The 11,494-nt window shown below is 37.6% G+C and overlaps 1 pseudogene; it reads left to right on the forward strand.

Annotated features, from left to right (window-relative positions):
* Positions 1 to 6,840: 6,840 nt before the first annotated feature.
* On the forward strand, positions 6,841 to 7,541 carry LOC131830142 (heterogeneous nuclear ribonucleoprotein A1-like; annotated as a pseudogene).
* Positions 7,542 to 11,494: the final 3,953 nt, after the last annotated feature.

Below are 11,494 nucleotides of genomic sequence, written 5' to 3' on the forward strand. Positions count from 1 at the left end.
CATTGCTCCTCATCAGTCTCCAGGTTGGAAAGCTTAGGGAAAACATACAACCCATTTTCATTCTATGGGATCGGTTTAGTGAAGAAAAGAAAGAAAAAGAAGGAAGGGAGGGAGGAAGAAGAAAGGAAGGAAGAGAAGAGGGAGGGGGAAGGAGAGAGAGAGAGAGAGAGAAAGAGAGAAAGGAGAGAGAAATACGGAGCACCTGAGTGGCTCACTTGGTTAAGCAGCTGCCTTTGGCTCAGGTCCTGATCCCAGGGTTCTGTGACTGAGTCCTACACTGGGATCCCTGCTCAGGAGGATGCCTACTTCTCTCCCTGCCTACCACTCCCCCTGCTTGTGCTCTTTCTCTGACAAATAAATAAAATCAGAAAGAAGGAAGGAAGGTAGGAAAAGACGGACGGAGTCAAAAGAACTAATGTTCTCATTTACTATCCTTACGTATTTCTAAATTTTTAAAATCTTTGAAGGTTCGTTTTCAAAATACATAGTATGATCTCTCCACAGGATGGTAAAGTTAAAATAATTGTTGGGCTGTGAGTTCTTTTTTTTTTTTTATTTAATTTTATTTTATTTCTTTCAGTGTTTCAAAATCGTTTATATACCACACCCAGTGCTCCGTGCAATATGGCTATGGATTCTATTACCACGTTCAAGGTACATTTTGAGTTTGAAAATGTCTGACCTGATCTTTCTAGTCATATAGGCTATTTACTATAATAGCCCAGGTTATTAGTACCTCTATTCCCTTGTGCAACACAACAGATCCATAAACTGGTGCAACTCTGGGTAGCGGGTGAAGAAAGCTCAGGGGGAGATGAGCAATGCCGAGAGCAAAGAGGTGACTTTTTTTTTTCTTTTTTTGCAAAGCAAGAACTTTTCGCTTCCCCTTGTCTATGAGACCAAGTCCCGCTAATTCCCTCAGGTTGGTGGTTTTGTCTGTGAAATAGATGCAAGAAATAGAGTGGCAGTAGTATAGTCTGCTTTTTTATTTGAAAGGCAAATTTGCTAGGTTTGGGGAAATTATGGGTTTGATGCTCAGGACTATGGACACGTAGGCTCCAACGCAGATACAAATTAATGTCTTCTCACAGCCTGGGGCATGGCTAATGGACTGTCTTGGCCTGAGGGCCCAGGGTGCTCAGAAGGCAAGTGTATTAATGGAAGGAAAGAGCAAGAGTCAGGCAATATGAAATCCAGTGTTCTGACCCTATACTTGAAAAAAAAAGAAGGTACAGGGGTGGCAGTAATTCTGGAGGAGTCATGGCAAAAGAATACTTTGAGTGACTCTATGGTTCCTGCATGATCCCATAGAAGGAACCTCTAACCTCGGTCCACAAGGACTGCAACAAGTAAGGAAGCAGTCCTATGTGGCTGGTGTCTGATCCCTTAAGCCCTTGAGTCCTGGATCACTCACCCTACAAAGACTCGTCTAGCTTACTGAGACAAATATCAGCCTTCAGGGAATTAGCCAGGGCTTGTTCTCACTGACATATGGAGGTGAAAAGTTGTTTATTTTCTCTCCAATATTGGTTGGCTCACAGTTTTCATTCATTTATTCAAAAATATACATATTTAGAAATGACTATACCAGGCTTTGATTTAGGTATTCAATCGCAGGTGTAACAGACATATTTCTTCTTAGAGCTTACTATCTGAAGGAAGAGAGAAATAACATAGAGTAAACAATCAAACACAAATAGTGAAATGATAATCTGAGAATACTATGGTAGAATCAAATTAGACATTTTAACTATATGAATTCTTCTGATCCATGAGCATGGTATCTTTCCATTTTCTGTGTCAACTTCAGTTTCTTTCACCAACATCTTATGGTTATAGGATACAGGTCCTTCCCCTCCTTGCTTAAATTTGTTTCTAGGTATCGTATTCTTTTTGATGCAGTTGCAAAAGGGGTTGTTTATTTTCTCTTTCCACTAGTTGATTAGAAATGTATCTCATTTCTGTATATTAATTTGAATCCTCCAACTTTCCTGAATTCATTGGTTAGTTCTAATAGTTTTTTTTTTTTGAGTGAAAACAAGTTTTAGTCTGAATATTATTAACTTTTCAAAGCTTCTCTTAATTTTGTATGCTTCTTTATTTGGTTTAGAGAATCCTTCACTAGTCCAAGGCTAATTTTCTGCTAAGATTTTTTAAATTATGTTTATCACATTTTTCCTTAACCTATCTGGAACTTGTTCTTGCATATTGTATGAAATAAAGACCTTATTAATTCTTTTAAAGTGTGATTCTTGAAGGGTCTGCCCAATCACTACTGACCTATAATACACGCCATTCATATACATGCATGGATCTGATCTTGGGTTCTTTACTCTGTTCCTTTTATTTTCTTTCCTTTTTTTTTTTTTTTTTTTTGTTGTTGTTGTTGTTGAGAGAGAGAGAGAGAAAGAGACATGAGGTAGGAGCAGAAAGAAAAGCAGAAAGAAGAAAGAGAATCTTATGACACTGAACTCATGACCTGAGCCAAAAACAAGAGTTGAACACTTAATCGACTGAGCCATCCAGATGTCCCTGTTTCATTTTTCACTTTCCCTATCATTCAACCAAAAGAATACACCCCTAGTTGCTACAAATATATATATTTGTATATACACACACTCCAAGTACAAATGTCCCCCCTACTCATTCTCTTTTTTTTTTTTAAGATTTTATTTATTTGACAGACGGAGATCACAATTAGGCAGAGAAGCTGGCAGAGAGAGAGGGAAGCAGGTGCCCTGCGGAGCAGAGAGCCCGATGTGTGGCTCGATCCCAGGACCCTGAGATCATGACCTGAGCCAAAGGCAGACGCTTACCCCACCGAATCACCCAGGTGCCGCCTCCCCCAACTCTTACATATACATTGTGGAATCAACTCTTCAAATGGAAAATAAATATGATTGGCATTCTTATTGGAATTACACAAAATAGAGCTAAAGTTTTCAGAAAAATTGATAATGTTATGACACCTAATGAGCCTTTTATATCTCTCTAGTCAACTTTGATCTTATTTACTATCTTTCATTGAAGTTCCAGTTTACTCCATAAAGGTTTACATAAATTTGTCATTTATATATACGCAGGTACTTATTGTTGCTGCTATGCAAAATGGATTTTTTTTGTTGTTGAGGAATGTTCACATGCTTTTAATAGCATTCAGACATCCTTGGTACTTAATTTTTTTAAGATTTAATTTATTTATTTGAGAGAGTGAGAGGGCAAACATGAGGAGGGCAAGGGGCAGAGAGAGAAGCAGACTCCCCAATGAGCAGGGAGCCTGATCTGGGACTTGATCCCAGGACCCTGAGATCATGACCTGAGCTGAAGGCAGATGCTTAACTGACTGAGCCACCCAGACATCCCAATCTCTATATAGTCATTGCTATGCTAGGTAAAAAACTTCCTTTGGATAACATAAGGAGAAATGAACTTCATTATCTAATCCTGCTCTTACTTTCAGTAAATTCGCTATTTTATTAATGTGAGTAATTTATAAGTCTTGCAGAATTTCTCTTGGAAGAGTTCTCACGTCTGTCCCTGCCTCATGTCCATCTGTTTGCACACAATCGCACTTTCTTGCCGCAGTCCCCCATCACATCAAGCCCCAATTTCCAGAATAGCTTCTCAAATCAATCCATTGTCTAGTGCTCCATCAAACCCAAGTCTGGACTACAGAAAATCTCTGAATGAATGAAATGTACCTTATCCACGAATAAAAATGTTCAATGGCTAAAATTCAGATCCTATTAGATTTTCCCTGTCTCTCATTTAACTTCCTTTAGAAGAGCTTCTGTAATACGTACTCACAATCTGTTTTTCCATCTTGGTATCCTTCTTTCCCATCATATCATCAGGCCTCTTTGCCATCTCTCTCCCCTTATCCCCACGAGCCACATTCACTCATATCCCCGAAAGCTTCTTTTATATTTGTCCCTGTCTTCCAATGTTTTCCATACCTCTCACAAAGAAAACAATACTCTCACCTTCAAAATCCAAGTTAAGCCCCACTTTGATTTTAGGTTTTCTCTCGTTACTCTACCCACATTCATAGCTCACAATCTTAAATTCCTTAGTAATTATTCTTCACATGTTCATACTGTTAGAATCTAACCATATAATGTGCTGTTTTCGTGTTTTCATATTACGTCTGTTGGCAATATTGGATTGAGTTTGTAATATGGCCTGACTTTGTTTCTGCAACCAAACCTCTTTGGTATTTTTCAAATGGGACTTTTTGCATCTCCCAAAGGAAACGCGTTAACCTAAAAAGTAATAGCTGCTCAAGCAATATTTGTTTATTAATTTCCCTTATTTACTCTTTAATTCCTGTAACAGAGCACTTGTGCACACATTAAACACTGAATGTTTATTTAACATACTTATGTGCATTATGTACCTCTTCTGAAGGTAAAATATGTAGTATTTTTTTCTCTTTCGAACTCGGGAAGTTTTTATAAAAATAATAGTGTTTCTCTGGAAAAATCTGTATATAGTGTAATGAAAATGCCAGAATCTTCATATAGGTTTTGTTTGATTTGCCTAATCTTTATTATTATAGTTTGCTTATTCCAAATCAACTTAACAGAATAAGAATTCAGAATAAAGCATGAACACTTCGTTGTTAACATCAAATGGAGGTATGTTAATACTTCATTATAAGTATAGATTACTAACTTCTCTCTCATAGCCTATCAGTAATGAGTATATATGACTATCAAACACCTTATTTATAAAAGAGGATATTTTACTTTAATATCTTACAGATAACTAACCATTTATAAGGTACAATTTCTACAGTCCACCTATCTATCTAGGAGTCCATTAATTTGCTTCCAACTGCCTCCTTTAAAGACTGCAGCATTTCTAACTTCATCTACAGCTTAATCTGTTTGAACTTTAAGTTGTGAAAATTGTCATAATGGGAGCCACTTCAGAAGGCCACTGCAGAGAGACGGCCTTACCCACCTTTGTTTCATCTGGGCTCAGACTCCTGGCCTGGTTAAAATGGCCATTGTTTTAAGCAATTACTTGAGGAGTCAGTAGGAGAAGGAACATTTTGATCACAACACTGATAAGGGTTTCTGAAGATAAAATCAGTCACCAATTGATGTCTAACTGAGTTAACTTGTTAACACCTAGAGAAAAACTGTTTTTTTTCTTTTCTTCAACTTATGTAATTAACCCCCTTCCTATTCCTCAAACAACAACAACAACAAAAACCAACAACAAAACAAAAACCAGTGCCTTCACCCTAGAAGGAGGAACACTATTTGGGTAACCTCCTGAATTCAGGAGGGCAGCCTCCTGAATCTGTGCTCCCCAAATTGCAATGCTTTAACCCCAAATAAACACTCATTTGCCTCTCATTGTGGCTCTTTGTCTCCAGGTTGACAAAGACAGGAAGTAGCCATTAATGATTTAACACTTACAGTAAACTCCCTAAGTGGAAACGTATTTTTGTAATTCCAAATATATGTTTGTAATTTATAATTGAATGACAAATATTTTTAAAGATTTATTTATTTATAGGACGCCAGGGTGGCTCAGTGGGTTAAAGCCTCTGCCTTCACCTCTGGTCATGATCCCAAAGTCCTGGGATCTTTGCCTGCCTCTCTGCCTACTTGTGATCTCTGTCTGTCAAATAAACAAATAAAATATTTTTTCAAAAAAGATTTATTTATTTATTTGAGAAAGAGAGAGCAGGTGGGGAGGGAGGAGGTAGGGCAGAGGAAAAGGAAAGAATCTCAAGCAAACCCCCACTGAATGCAGAGCCAGATGCCAAGCTTGATTCCGGGACCCTGAGATCACGACCCGAGCTGAAACCGAGTTGGACATTTAACCAGCTGAGCCACCCAAGCGCCACTTGAATGACAAGTATTTGAACAAATGAAGAGAAAAATTATCCATTTCTTCTGTCCCTTTTATTTCAGGGAAATAGTAGATGATAAAAAATACTGGAAGTATGTTTCCAATTATAGGTCTTATTATTCTAGGGAATATGGGTATAGATAACTAGTTAAGCTCTATATAAATACCCTTATGAGTACAGAAAACTTAAAAACTATCAGCTTATACTCTTAACAGTTTCTTATAATCCAAGCTTATTTCTTCCAAAATGTATTGTCTATGATATTTCATCATATTTTTTTACCAGTGATATAATTTTTTTTTACTATTATGGATAGTTACCATTTCTTGCCCCTTTTTTCCCACCCTTCAAAAACTATATCATCTAAAAAAGAAATAAAGTGGCACCTGTGTGGCTCAGTTGGTTAAGCGTCTGCCTTCAGCTCAGGTCGTGATCTCAGAGACAAGGGACAGGGCCCCACATGGGGCTCCCTGCTCAGTGGGAGCCTGCTTCTCCCTCTCCTGCTCCTCTTCCCTGCTCGTGCTCTCTTTTGTTCTCTCTCTCTAAATAAATAAAGTATTTTTAAAAAATAAAACAAAAATTAAAAAATTAAAAAGACATAAAAACTGCAATAAGTCACCTTTGAGAAATTCCAAGAAAAACAAAATTTAAACAATAGTTCAACTGAACATTTTATCAGAGCTTTCTGCCTATGGATGCCGCCGTGTAGGCATCCATAAACTCTCCCTTCCCACCACTGTCATATCTAAGTCAGAGTCTCCTAAGGAGCCTGAACAGCTGCAGAAGCTCTTCCCCAGAGGCTTGAGCTTTGAAGAATCTGACAAGGAGCCATTATGAGCCATCGGGGACACTTATGGACTGTGTGGTGATGAGAGACCCAAACTCCAAGCACCCCAGAGGTTTTGGGTTTGTCAAGTATGCCACTGGGGAAGGGGTGGATGCAGTCATGAATGCAAGGTCACACAAGGTGGATGGAAGAGCTGTGGAACCAAAGAGAGAAAAGGCTCAAAGACCAGATGCCCACTAAAGTGAGAAAAGGATTTTCCTTGGTGGTATTAAAAAAGACACTGAAGGACATCATTATTTTGAACAGTATAGGAAAATTGAAGTGATTAAAATCATGACTGACCACTAGAGTGACAAGAAGAGAGGATTTGATTTTGTAACACTGGATGACCATGACTTTGTACGTAAGATTGTCATTCAAAAATACCATACTGTGAATGGCCACAGCTGTGACATAAAGAAAGTCCTATCTAAGCATGATATGGCTAATCTTTCATCCAGCCAAAGAGGTGGAAGTGCTTCTGGAAACTTTGGTGGTGGTGATGGAGGTGGTTTTGGTAGGAAAGACAACTTTGATCATGGAGGTGACTTCAGTGGTGAGGTGGTTTTGGTGGCAGTCATGGTGGCAGTGGATATGGTGGCCGTGGGGATGAATAACAGATTTGGTAGTGCAGGAAGCAATTTTAGAAGTGACAGAAATGATAATGACTTTGGCAATGACAAAAGTCAATCTTCAAATTTTGGACCCATGAAAGGAGGGAATTTTGGAAGCAGAAGCCCTGGGCCCTATGATGGTGAAGGCCAATACTTTGCCAAACCATGAAACCCAAGCAGCTATGGTGATTCCACCAGCAGCAGTAGCTGTGACAATAGTAGAAGGTTTTAATTACTTCCAGGAAACAGAGCTTAGCAGGAGAGGAGATCCAGAGAAGCAAAAAGAGAGCTACAGGTTACAGGATTTGTGAACCTAGCCAAGCACAGTGAATGCAGGCTCTAGCTGCTACAAAGAAAACGTGTTTTAGACAATACATATGTGTACAGCAAAAAGCTCAAGGAGTGTATTTGTGACTAATTATATAAAAGGTTATTTTAGTTTTTCTGTTCTGTGGGAATTTTAAAGCATTTCAAATGATTTTAATGCCATTTTGTTTGTGCACCCATGCTATTGATTGTTAAATGCTATGGTCTGATCATGATGCTGAATAAGTTGTGTCTAAATAAATAAATAAAAATTGTATCAAAGATTTTAACATTTTAATGTGCCATATGAAATTTCAAGAAGGACAGTACTCTGTACAAGATTTCCTGAAAATTTGTAACCATGGAACTGAAGGACCAAAAATCTTCCATCCCAAGAAATGGCTCTTCAGCATGTTGATTATTTTCAGCTAGGTTTTTTTGTTTCTTGGTGGGTTTTTGTTTTTGTTTGTTTGTTTGTTTGTTTTTACATTTTAGAGCAAGAGAGACAAAAAGCAGGAGGGGCAGAGAGAGAGGGACAGAGAGAATCTCAAGCAGACTCCATGCTGAACATGGAGCCCAATACCGTGTTCAATCCCAAGACTCTGAAATCATTACCTGAGCTGAAACCAAGAGTCAGACACTTAAGTGACTGGACCACCCAGGTGTCCCTGGTTATTTATTTATTTTTTAAATAAGCTCTACACCCAATGTGGGCTTGAACCCATGACCCCCAAATCAAAAGTTGTGTCTTCTACAAACATTGAGCCACTCAGATTCCACCTTAAGATGGTTATTTTTAAGAAACTGCAGAGAAGGTCTGAAAACTGTAGAAGTTACTCCTTTGTAAGAAACTTACATTTATAATGTTCTAAGGGTGTCTCCCTCACTATACCTGGAAGAGGGAATGGTTCAATCTCTAGAAATTTATCTGTGGAGAAGGCAATAAGTGAAATCTGTGTAACGGCCTTATCTTTGCTGACTGTGCTTTTCCTGGCAACCTCCCATTATGAACACCTCATCTCTAACACCTGTCTTTGTCTTTAGCTGAAGATGGTATTTAAGATGCTAGGTTCAGTCATTTTGAGGTATTGCTCAGCTCTTGGGTCTTTCCATGTATACATGTTATTAAACTTTCATTTGTTTTCCTCTTATTGATCTGCTTCATATCAATTTAATTATTAGACCCAACTGAAGAACTTAGAAAGGTAAAAGGAATTTTTTTCCCCAACAGAACTGTTCTTTTCTCAACTTTACTGTAGGATTGAAGATATTTTGAAAAATCTTGGTATGGTGGAAACACTGTGCGTTTTTGGATGCCTGGAGACTACATTTAAATCCCAATCTCTTCCAACTCTGTCTTTGTTAATTAAATATTTGAGCCTTGATATCATCATATGTAAACAGGAAATAGTACTGACCTAATAGGACCATTGTATGAATGCAATAAGCTAATTCAGATAACTCATTTCAACATTTACTTAGGTCCTAGGCAAAGACCAGCACTTGGTTAGGAGCCAGAGATAAAGAGATAATTAAGACATAACCCCTATTCTCAAGGAATTCACTATTTTCAAACTCACTGTCCATTTGCTAATATGGAAATTCTCTCTGGCTACAATGTTCTTATTTTCTATATTCTTCTCTATATGTCTCAATCACTCTTTTGTGGCTGGCAGCTCAAAACTCTCACTTTCCTAATCAGAGCATTTTAGTTCTCCATTTCCCCAAACCAAATATCCTTCAACATCTAAAGCCCACAGATGGAAATCAAAAGGCCATATTCTGGATATCTGTCCTTACAAGTACAAAGGATGGAAAATATTTGAAATCAGAGATTTTTCATCAACAGAGTTCGGATAAGATTTGTAACAATTATCTCACCCAGTGTTGACATAGGTAGAGTGAAGCAACATCACTGTATTTTCTTGAAGGCCCTGAAATCATCTGGAAGTGTTTGTTACTATTATTTTGTCCATCTTCACTTGGCTAGTCCTATTTAAAATAATAACTTTTTCAGGGTGCCTGAGTAACTCAGTGGGTTAAAACCTCTGCCTTTGGCTCACGTCATGATCCCAGGGTCCTGGGATCGAGCCGCACATCAGGCTCTCTGCTCCACGGGGAGCCTGCTTCCTCCTCTCTCTGCCTGCCTCTCTGCCTACTTGTGATCTCTGTCTGTCAAATAAATAAAATCTTTAAAAAAAGTAAAAAATAAAAAATAAAATGATAACTTTTTCAAGAAAACAAATTAAAATAAAAGCTTTTTGAGCCAAATACTATACATGCAAAGTGTGGGTCTCTCATAAAAATCAGCAGTTGTTCTGATGAATATAGCAATGCACTCAAATAAGAAAAGAAAAAAAATAGATATAAAACAACAAATTCACACACAAAAAATATTCATATGATTATTAATGCTTATTTATTTATTTATTTATTTATAGATTTATCAGAGATGGGGGGAGGAACAGAGGAAGAAGGATAGAGAGAATCTCATGCAGACTCTGCACTGAGTGCAGAGCCTGACACAGGGCTTGGGGCTTGATCTCATGGTTCTGAGCTGAAAGCAAGAGTCAAACACTTAAGCAACTGAGCCACCCAGGCATCTCACATATTAAATGTTTCTTAAGTAATAGATTAGAATGTGCTTAGCTAAATAAATCACAATTTATTCCAATTCAAAATGAATGAGTAACCAGTATATCAAAGCAATAAAGGCAGTTGCAAAAAAATTTAAAAAGAAGGTACCACCTCAGCATTGAAATAAGTTAAATGTTATACCAATGACAAACAACAAAGCATTTATTGAACCACTGCTGTGTGTTTAGCACTGCTATGGGTCTTTTTGTTTTTGTTTTGTTTTGGATGTGAAGGAAAAGATTAGAAGCTGAAGCTTCAGATTAGAATTTGCAGGAACGAAAAAGAAAAACCTTGTAATCTGAGGCAGACAGGGCTGACTTCTACCTGTTAGAAGCAATAATCATAGAACACTTCAGATATATATCTTAAGGGAAAAAGTCACCCAGCTAGTGTGTTAGTTTGGGTTGATTTTGTTTTCCAAGTTGGTTACTCTTAACTGAGGCTAGAGGCAAATCTTTTATTAAATTATGTTTTACTAAAACCATCAACAACAACAACAAAACCCAATAAAATACGGTAAAATTAGACATACCAAATAATAAAAATCAAAGTTAAAAAATTTTTTAGATTATTTATTTATTTATTATTTATTTGACAGACAGAGATCACAAGTAGGCAGAGAGGCAGGCAGAGAGAGGAAGGGAAGCAAGCTCCCAGCTGAGCAGAGAGCCCGACGTGGGGCTCGATCCCAGGACCCTGGGATCATGACCTGAGCTGAAGACAGAGGCTTTAACCCATGAGTCACTCAGGCGCCCCCAAAGTTCAATTTTTTAATGTGCTCTGAGTTGGCACAAAAGTATTTCCAACAGTGTTTTCCTTCTACTCTATTGCTGCTTCAAATTTGGATAGCAAAATAAGCATTAGACACCCATTTTTTTATCTCAATCCATAAAAATCCAGGAATGAGCATATATGGAAGAATAAAGATTATAAGGACAAGATTGGATTCTTGAATCAACTAATGACTTAGAAAATAAGGTTGCTGTTGTTTTTTTACATTTTATAATTTTATTCCCAACTCAGTAAAAATGTAACATCATCCTGTCTTACCTTATCATTTTTCATCATGCAAAAGGAAAATATTATTACTCACTTATTTCCATAGAGGTAATATATGGAAGGAAAACCTCTCCTCCACCCTATTAACTGTAAGGACTGGGGCTTAAGAATTAAATTGACAAAAGACAGATTAACAGGAGAAAGGGGATATACATTTTACTGATGTTAATATTCTTTCATTTA

The sequence above is a fragment of the Mustela lutreola genome, chromosome 4 (assembly GCF_030435805.1).
Source record: "Mustela lutreola isolate mMusLut2 chromosome 4, mMusLut2.pri, whole genome shotgun sequence".
NCBI classification, from domain to species: domain Eukaryota; kingdom Metazoa; phylum Chordata; class Mammalia; order Carnivora; family Mustelidae; genus Mustela; species Mustela lutreola.